This window comes from Theobroma cacao, chromosome 4 (assembly GCF_000208745.1).
Source record: "Theobroma cacao cultivar B97-61/B2 chromosome 4, Criollo_cocoa_genome_V2, whole genome shotgun sequence".
In the NCBI taxonomy this organism is placed as follows: Eukaryota; Viridiplantae; Streptophyta; class Magnoliopsida; order Malvales; family Malvaceae; genus Theobroma; species Theobroma cacao.
In genome coordinates, this window is record NC_030853.1 from 7,405,684 (window position 1) to 7,413,677 (window position 7,994).

Sequence of the window (7,994 nt, forward strand, 5' to 3'; positions counted from 1 at the left end):
TCACTTAAATTACGAAAATGCCTTTAACAAGTTGGCTTTGTCTTCCTCCAATCCTTAATGCAATCTTTTTACTCTTTTGACATTGAGATAAAGTCCATAATAGTCTAGAAATACTCGGGTTCATAGAAACTTAAAATTTCGACTCGAGATGAAAAATGACCATTTTGCCCCTACCTTGGAAATCATCATTATTTCTATTTCCTTCATCATTTTATCCTTATTTTCATCATTCATTTATGTCTTAGGCTTACTTAGGCCTTAATAATATTAGAAAACCCATTGTTAGGAGCTCGCCAAGAAAATGACCAAACTACCCTTGCTCCATATCATAAGGTCTACCTCCGCTACATGTTTGTGAAGGTCGAGGTCTCACAATAATGCTATATAATAGCTATAATCGTGCATGTGCAGTGTGGGAGTGCACATGACGGTGCCGATGGTGTGCAGTGTGGGAGTGCACATGTCGGTAATGATGTGGGTGGGAGTACGTGTGATGATATTGAAATGTGCATGTAGGGAGTGCACATGATGATATTAAAATGTGTGTGTAAGGAGTGCACATGATGATATTGCCTTGCTCGTGCAGGGAGTGCACATGAGCTGAGTAAAGCGGCGGTGGTGCACATGTATATATATATATATATATACGTGCTATAGACAAGTTATGAAAATAAAAATGTGATTGTACTATATGCTATAGAATGCCTTTCCGCTGTAATGAGAAACCCTTTATTTTGTTTGTCTTGATTGGATTTGCTATTGTTTTCATTCTTTTCAATTAAGGGCTTTACAAGAAATTAAACTAAATTGCATTGTTTTCAATATAAGTGCATCATGTTTTCTAAAACTTCCAGTATGGATGCTTGTTCCCTTCCTATGTTCACTCACTGGGTTTATACTTATCTTTTTTTTCAACTTCATGTTTTAGTTTTTACGATCGAAGGTAGTTGGATCCTAGGTCGAGGCACTCGCTCTTATTCATCTTTCGGTAGGTTCACTACGACTCTCAATGATAGTAACCACACCAATGTCACTCTACTCATAGTCACATCTTTTGTATGTGTGTATGATTATTTAAGTATAATTCATGAAAGTTATTGTAAACACTGTGTGTTTGGTTTGAATAATAGTGCCGCCACAAGTCAACAAGTGATAATATTATTTTGTGAATACTATAGGCTCGATTGCCATGATTTAACTCATGGGAAGGAATTATTTTTGAAAATTATGAATCGAGAACCTTAGAGGTAAATGAGAGACAAGTGATTTAATGAATAAGTTTTCACAAAAAGGCTTGCTTGGGTCCAATAGGCTATGCCTATTGGATCCATGCATCGATCATAGCTCGAGATTTGGGCTGTGACAAGTTCGGACCAGATCAGGGTCAAAATCATGTTAAAAGTTGATAAACCACAATAGCACTAAGAGAACAAGACTGCAGCACTGGTTAAAGGAAGCACACTATACATTTTCCTGAGACCCTAGTGCTGCAGCGTGGAGAAGTAGCGTTATAGTGCTACTATAGCAAGAATCCAATGCCGTAGCGCCAAGAAATCAAGACCGTAGTGCTGGACGATTTTCCAAAATTAAAAATTTGGCAAGATGTGGGAAATTAGGTTACTTGGAGCCTATTTAAGGGACTTTTTTCAAATGTTTGAAAGAAAAGGCAGCAACCATCTATTCTAGAGATTTGGAACCAAGAACAATGTAAGAAAACAAGAGAATTTGAGAGAGAATTGTGATTGCAAAGCTTTAACACTCAGTTTCTTTCTCTACTTTTTGTGTTTTTCTTATTTTCTTTGACTTTGATTCATGGTTAAATTTCTTTGGATAGTGTCTTTATTAGATATTATGAACTAAATTATCCTTTTAAAATTGTGGTGGATTTCAACATCTAGTTTGAATATCAGTTTCTCTTTTATTTATCATGAATGAGTGTAGTTTTGCTTATTAGAATATGGTCTTAATGCTTTTGATTGTCTCGCCAATAATTAATTGATTTATGAATCTAATTGAGACTCAACAGAGAGATTTTAGATTGGACTAAGGTTTGAATAGTGTATGTTCATGTCATTTAGTTGATCTGATTCGCAATTCGAGTAAACATACGTTAATTGCCATATATAGCCACATTAGGACACTTGTTTAATGAACTTAATTTAATTCATTCCTATAGACATATAATGAACTAATTAAGTTAGGCATTTGTACAAATGACTTGTTGGAGACTTGTCCAAAGCTTTGTATTCTAGGTCAGTAAAACCACCCAGGAAAGATAAATAATAAGAAAAGCTAGTATCAGATGGAATGTTGAATGAACCCATAATCCTAGGTCTTTAATATACTACTTTTCTCAACTTATTTAGTTTGTTAGTTTATTTAGTGTTGATTTTTAATTAGTTTTTCTTCAATTTTTGGATTACTTAAATAAGATTAATTTGTTTTAGAATTTTAGTACTTATTGAAACTTTAGGAACAAATATCCATGAGAGCGATACTCTACTTCATCACTATATTACTTGTTCGATACATATACTTGCGTGTGCAAAATCGATAACAAGTTTTTGGCACCGTTGTCAGGGATTTTGTTTTCTTTGTTATTTGCTAATATTAAAATTTTGCAAATTAATCTTAATTTTAAGTTTTATTTCTTTCTTTTGCAGTTGTGTTCAACTATTGTATGAGAAGAGAAAATAACTTGAAGACAATCCCCTGTGATCCAAAAATTGAGTAAACATTTCGTAGACTTCAACAAGAGAATCAACAAAGTGTTGCTCCAGTAAATACATTGGCTGATCATTAGAGTGAATAGCAAGTCCAAGGGCATGTAATAGTTGACAATTATTGCTTAAGGGATTATGCTATTCCTTTGGTACAAGGAATTCAATCGAGCATTTGAAAGCCAACTATATAAGCAAACAATTTGCCGGTTATCATCACCATGATTCAAACTTTAGTCTAGTTTGTGGGCCTTCCTCATGATGATTCAAATGGCCATATATCAAAGTTCTTGGAGATTAGTGACACTTTCAAACAAAATGGTGTCACAGATGATGCAATTCGTTTAAGGCTCTTTTCTTCTCATTAAGGGATAAAGCTAAAGGATGGTTGAATGAGCTCCCCACTAGCTCAAGAACAACATGGGATGATCTTGATCAGAAGTTCCTTGCCATGTTCTTTCCTCCAGTTAAGACAGCCAAAATGAGGAATGATATTACATCATTCATGCAGCTAGATTCTGAATCGTTGTACGAAGCTTGGGAAAGATTCAAAGAACTACTTCGGCATTGTCCTCATCATGGCCTCCTAAAGTGGCTTTAGGTGTAGACTTTTGATAAGGGTTTAAGTGGGCAAGTTGGAACCACTATTGATGTCACTATGCGAGGAACTTTAATGGCAAAATCAATTGATAAGGCATATGATTTGTTGGAGGAAATGGTTGCAAACAACTACTAATTGCCAACATAGTGATCAATGCATAGAAGAGTAGCTAGAATTGATGATGTAGATTCTTTGTCAGCATTATCCGCTAAGGTAGTAGCTTTAACTAAAACTCTTGAATCTTTTGGTACTAATAGTTTGCAAAGTCCTTTTGTTGCTTGTGAGTTATGAAGAGATAATCATGCAAGTCATAAGTGTCCAAGCTTAACAAAGGCAGCGCAATTTATGGGTAATAGACAACAGAATAACCTCTACCTCAACACGTACAACCCGTGGTGGATGAATCATCCCAATTTTTCTTGGGCTAATAATCAAGGTTTGTCCTCAACTCCAAGATTTCACCCACAAGCCGACGCACCTATTTCAGAAAAGAAGCCAGTTATGGAAGATCAACTAACACAGTACATGACACAAAATGATAGCATTATACAAAGTCAAACATCTCTCATTCAAAGTCAAGCAGCTTCAATTCAAAACCTTGAGAGTTAGGTTGATCAACTTGCCAATTTATTAAACAATCAACCTTAAGGTACATTGCCTAGTGATACAGAGGTGAATCCAAGGAGAGAAGGTAAAGAACAGTTATGGCAAACACCTTGACAAGCTAAAAAGAGGTTGAACATGGTGTTAGGTAAGCTAATTTTCTAGATGAGTCTATTTAGAATAAAACCGTGATTAAAATAGCTAACAAGCAAAGTCAAGAGAAGGAAGCAAAGGTTACTTTACCACCACCACCCTTTCCTTAACGCTTTTAGAAACAAAAGGTTGATAAGCATTTCTACATTTCTTGAGGTATTCAAAAAGCTTCACATCAACATTCCTTTTATAAAAGCTTTAGAGCAAATGCCATCATATGTGAAGTTTATAAAGTACATATTAACGAAGAAGAGGAAACTGGAGGACTTTGAGACAATTACACTCACTGAAGAGTGTATGGCAATAATCTAGAACAAGTTTCCACCAAACCTTAAGGACCTAGGGAGTTTTTCTATCCTTTGCTCAATTGGTAATTTTAACTTTTCAAAACCTTAGTGTGATTTAGGTGTTGATGTCTCAATTATGCCTTTGTCTGTTGCTAGGAGAATTGGACTAAAGGAGATTCAACATACTATAATCACCTTGAAACTAGTTGGCAAAACGATAGAGAAACCTTGTGGGTTGATAGAGGATGTCTAGCTTAAAGTTGGGAAACTGTTCATTCCAGTAGACTGCATAGTACTTGAGATGGAGCAGGATCATGTCACAACGCAAATTTTCATGCCATGACCTGCGCAAGGGCCCAATGGGCTCAGCCTACTAAGCCCAAGCAAGCCTTTTTGTATAATCTTATACAATAATTCATATCCCTTTAAAATCCAAGATTCATAATGTTCAAATATAGTCCCTTTGGAAACAATTCATTAAACCCAATTATGCATTCATAATGGCATTATCTACCATAATATATGTTAGCTCCATTAGTTTTTGATGATAATAAAACATTCCCATTAATTTGTGTCTAATACCTTTACTTGAGTGTATAGGAAATTAATATATGAAATTAATTTATTAACTCTTCAAAGAGTATTTTTGAAAGAAAAAAAGGGATAAAATCAACAAGATGTAACTGAATAACAAGAAGAAAGCTTATTGGTGAAACAAGGAAGAACATCGGTTGACCAAATTACAAATTGGAGCAATGGCGAGCTGAAGAGTTTGAGAAACAGAATCATTTTAGTCAACTAAATCAGTTGACTAAGTGCTCTCTGCCAAAATCTACAAACCAGAAACAAAACCAACTTAGTCAACCAAGTTAGTTGACTAAGAGCTCTCTGTCTGCAATTTGAACCAGAGCACTCAAGATAGATTAATGACTAGAACTCATCCTCAACTGTTTCCAACGGATATAAACTGTTAAACTGCCATCAGAGTTGAATCTCCAAGTATAAAAGGGTCTTCCAACAATTAGAAACAAGTTTTTTAGAAGCCTCGAATGAGATTTGAGCTATAGAAAGTTGAAAAACTAGAAAAGATTCACTGTACTTGTCTGCACTTAAACGCCTACTCTTTGCATTTGTATTTAGCACTCAATCTTGTACCACTCAAATCAACTAGTGATCATAGGTACCTTCTTTTACTACTTCTCTTGTATTCGTAGAATGAGGAAGTCATTCTAAGGGGTTATTCAAGCTTGGGATAGCTTCATCGTTGTAGGTTGTGGTTAAGCCTTGGAAAACCACTTTGGGGTTTTAGTTGAGCCTGTGAAAAACTAGTGTAAAAAGTTATGGTTGAGCCTGGTAAAAATCATTGTAAACGCTTGGTGGAAGCTTGTGAATTTCACTAATTGTTAGTCAGTTTGTGAGAAAATCCTTGGTTGGATAATCAAGGTAGTGGATGTAGGTCTTGGACTGAACCACTTTAAATTACTGTGCATTTTATACTCTGTTTTTGTTTTCTTAAGTTCTAGAAATTAGTTTTCAATCATGTCAAGAGCCAAATTGTGCTATTCACCCCCCCTCTAACACATATTATAGGGACCGACAATTGGTATCAGAGCTAGTTCCTCGCTATTAAGGCTTAACATCCTTTAGGAGGATCCAAATGGCTCAATAAAAATCAATTGTGGCTGAGAGACAATCTACAAACAGACCACGTCTATTTGATGGCTCTAATTACCCTTATTGGAGCACTAGAATGTCAATTTACATTAGAGCTATAAACTATAAAATGTGGGACGTCATAACTGATGGACCCTTTATGCCCTAAACCGTAAATATAGTGACAAATAAGTTGATGCCTAAGCCAAGGTTTGAATGGATTGAGGCTGAAACTAAGAAAGTTCAAATAAACTTTAAGGCCATCAACACATTACATTGTGCCTTGACCCCCCACTGAATTTAACAAAGACTTAAGCTGTACAAGAACTAAACAACTGTGGGAAAAACTTAGAATAATCTATGAAAGGACTTCTCATGTAAAGGAGTCCAAAATTGCTCTCTTAACACATAGTTATGAAATGTTCAAAATGGAGCCTGATGAAGACATCACCAACATGTTTGATAGGTTTACAAACATTACAAATAAATTAAGTCAGCTAGGCAAGCCTATCTCTGAACATGAATTAGTTAAGAGACTACTTAGAAGCCTACCAAAATCTTGGAAACTAAAAGTGACTGCCATTAGAGAGGCTAAAGATCTGAACATCATCACACTTGATGAGATTTATGGTTCTCTTCTTACTCATGAGTTGGAGCTTAAGGAAGAAGAGAAAGAAGATCGAAGCAAAGCAAAGGAAAAGAAAAAGAGCATTGCACTTAAAGCCAGCATCCTTGAAGAAGAGTTGGAAGAGCTTTCCTATGATGAAGATGAAGAATTAGCTCTAGTTGCAAGAAAATTTAGAAAGCTAATGAGTAGAAGAAATCGAAGGATAACTAGAAGAGGCTTTAGGAAAGACCAAGGTGCTTCATGGAAAATAAGGAACAAAAATGACTCCAACAAAAAAAAAGGAGATGATCTGCTACGAATGCAAGAAACCTGGTCACTTCAAGTCCGAGTGTCCATTGCTGAAAGATGAAACTCCCAAGAAAAATAAGAAATCCAAGAAACCAATGGTGGCTGCTGCATGGTCGGACAATGACACATCAAGCTTTGAAACTGATGATGAAAAATCTGAAAAAAGAGCAAACATCTATTTAATGGCACAAAAGGATGAGATAGAGGTACCCTCATCCCCCTGCATTAATTCTTATGATGATTTACAGGATGAGTATGAATGCCTTTATGATGAATTTGAAAAGCTTTTTTCAAAATACAAATCATTACAGAAAAAAGTTGCATTTCTTGAAAATGATTTGGAATAAATCAAACAAGAATTTACTTCTATTTTTAAGCAAAGAAATATTTTGCAAATTGAGTTAGAACACTCAAAAACAGACTTTGAGGTTTTAAAACAAGAGCTGGAAAACAAGTTTGAAGCTTTGTAAATAACTCTTGATGAAAATACAGCTCTGAAATGTTTGAAAAATGAATCCTAAAAAAGATATGCATACCACAACAAAAATTCAGCTAAAGCATTACCTAAATGTTATAATTGTGGTAAACATGGTCATTTATCATATGATTGCTTTAAGGAAAAAAGAGAATAGAAAGTTAAGAAAATCTGGGTTCCTAAGGGATCTTTTGTTGCAACTAACACTCAAGGACCCATCAAAGTATGGGTACGTATAAAGAAAAACTGAAATTCTGTTTTGTAGGTTGAGCTGGACTTAAAAGAGACATGTTCAAGAGCTCAACTTAAGAAGCAACAGCCTTGGTACTTGGATAGTGGCTGTTCACGGCACATAACAGGACATGAAATGTTGTTTGCTCAACTGGATAAGAGAAAGGGAGGAACCGTATCCTTTGGAGATGATTCAAAAGGAAGAATTCATGGTATAAGTATGGTTGGTAAGAATTTCCAAACTCAAATTAGTCATGTGTTGTTAGTTAAAGGCTTAAAGCATAATTTACTAAGTATTAGTCATTTATGTGATAAAGGATTTAGAGTGTGCTTTGATTCAACTAAGTGTGAAGTG